Source organism: Pygoscelis adeliae, unplaced genomic scaffold (genome assembly GCF_000699105.1).
Source record: "Pygoscelis adeliae isolate BGI_AS28 unplaced genomic scaffold, ASM69910v1 Scaffold14, whole genome shotgun sequence".
NCBI lineage: Eukaryota > Metazoa > Chordata > Aves > Sphenisciformes > Spheniscidae > Pygoscelis > Pygoscelis adeliae.
In genome coordinates, this window is record NW_008825109.1 from 20304377 (window position 1) to 20307083 (window position 2707).

Below are 2707 nucleotides of genomic sequence, written 5' to 3' on the forward strand. Positions count from 1 at the left end.
TACGCTTTCTTTGACCTTCCTTTTCTGGCTGACATACCTGTAGAAGCCATTCTTTGTGCCCCTTGCCAAGTTCAGCTCCAGCTGTGCCTTGGCCTTCCTGTCCCTACACAACTGGGCAGCGTCCCTATACAGAATTCTGAAAAATTATCTACTAGAGACACCGTGAATATTAGAAATGTGTGAAGTGAATAAACACGTGTATATAGCCAATTGCATTTGTATATTTAAGTATTTGTAGATGCATATTGTATTTAAGCACATCTGTATATGTGGTGTATATCTTGTTCCAGTGTTAAGCTACAGTTAACGCATGATGGTGTTACCTTATTTAAACATCTGCTTGAACTGTAACTGTAAGAATAGATGGACTGATGTAAATCACAAATTACTACAGTTCACCGAGACCTTGTGATTCTTTCAGGTATTGAAAGGTACAGATAGAACAGCAGATAATTAGAATTAGATGTTTTGTTAGTTACTTGGCAGGAGGCCCTGTGCTTTCCTGATTTGTGAGCTGTGTAATGAAGGGCAAACTTTTTCACAAGGGCAGTCCTCTTTTTTAGGTAGGACCCAAATACAGCACGTTGCACATACTTTGTATTTCAAGCGGGGGGAGAGAAACGGATGGATTATTAAGATACGTAATCAGTGGTATTTGTTGGACACTCGCTCAGAGGGACTGCCACAACCATCTTTCAGATTTGTCTATGGGATGAAGCAGTGGAAAGCAGTCAGGTATTAAATAAAACGTGTTAAGCACACATTTTAGTGTCCAGTCCATTGAAGCTTTAATGTGTGCAAATCTTTCATACTCGGAAAACTCTTAACAGCCCTTCCCCTATTCTTGTCCAATCTAGCGGAGCTCAGCAGCAGCCATTAGCACTGTAGCTCCCGAATACTTTCTAAGCTATTAGTCTGTAATGCCTCTTAGAGGCCGGAGTCCTGCTGATGGGCAGGCATCAGGCAGAAAATGAGAAGTTAATCACTGAGACAGGTTAAATAAAAGGTTTGGGGTACGCGTAATGACTCCCTCTTTCTTATAGGAGGAAACTTTGGTTGTGGTAGGCTTAATTTTGATTGTACTGAAGGAAATCCTCACAGAAGATCTGATAAAGTGTTTTAGTTATTCCAGTGTGAAAGTTCGTTAGACAGTCAGCTTCTGCAGCTTAAAATATCTATACACACACGTGTGTATATATATGTATGTGTCTATATATATATATATATTGCTTATGGCTCTTCAAAAAGTCCGGGTTGAAGTTAGCACTTGCATTTTCCGGAGATACTGTCTGAATCCTTGCAGATGGAGGTAGCTGACTAGAACTTTTACTGTTGTCTAACTCCGTGATAGGGGATTTTTACGAATATTGGCAGTTTGTTGGTTTCTCTGACATCCTTTTTTCCACTTGATGCCGACCACTACATTTTCTTTGCTGAGCTCAAGATTTCACATGCATCTACTGATATAATGCTGGCATATAGTGCTATTGCATATACTCCCACTGAAATTGTTTCTGGAGCTTGGATTTTTTCCCCGCCCCATACTTTTCAATTGTTAAAATGTCTAGGTATTCACGAGATACTGTTTGATATCTAATGGTACTTTGTAATTTGGTCTGTGGGTATTGGGGTAGTTTTCTACAGTGACAAAGTTGACTTGTTAGCTGCCAGTCCTCTCAAGGATTTTTTTTGTTTTAAACTCATCACTTCAGGTAGCCAGTTCACAATGATTCCCCACATTAGCAAGATGCAGTAGTTGCCAAATACAAGAACTTCAGACCGTTTTGCTGTTGGAAAGTATATGCATGAGCATTATATAGGAAATCTAAGTCTATAACGTAAAAAGCTCTCGTCCTTTGAAGTTCATGTCAAAGCTTCTTTTTCCTGCGGTGTAGTTTGGATAAAATCCAAATAGCATTCCACTACACAATTTGCATTGTGTAGTGCAGCATTCCTAGTGAAGGTGCTTGTTCCTTGGCATTGTTCATTAATCTTTATCTGAAAAAACCCCACCCCAAAGCCAAACCAAGAAATGATAGACTATTAACATGGCTAGAACGTCTGAAACAACCTTTGCCTGCCTGGGTTTTTTTGTAGAAAGCGTACGCTCTATGTTGTTTTAATCTTCAGGTTTAACTCGTACGAAGATATTCTTGGAATTACAGATCTCTGCGTGTGGAAGAACGTTACTGACGGCTTTAAAAGTTACTGTGCATCCGCAAAGCCGCAGTACCAAGATGAGGTACCGATGGTTTCCTCCTGGGAACAACTTCAGTTTCCAAGCTCTTTTTGTTTTGATGAATGCTTCCACATAAGCCAAAACAATCTTGCTTTTAACAGAACGAGACCTGACCCTTCCAATCCATTGTACCTGGCACAACTATCAATGCTCTGAAGTGGCAGAAGGGTGCATAATACAGCAGTAATGGAGCTGCTTTTAATTCTGTGAAACGCTGCCCGCAGTAACAGCATTGCGGTCAGATAACAAGGTGGAATACAAACTGGTTTTAAAGAAGACGACGTTAAACTAAGAGCTAAAGACGACCGATGAGAGAGGTCTCGGTACGCACGTAACGCGGGTTATTTATTGTAGAAAAGCGATACAAATCAATCCGAAGAGCTAAAGAACAGCCCTCCCTGCGGGACGAGCCCCCAGCGCCGTACGAGCTAACGCAGGAGAACCCGCTATCCGCCGGCCCGCCGCCCG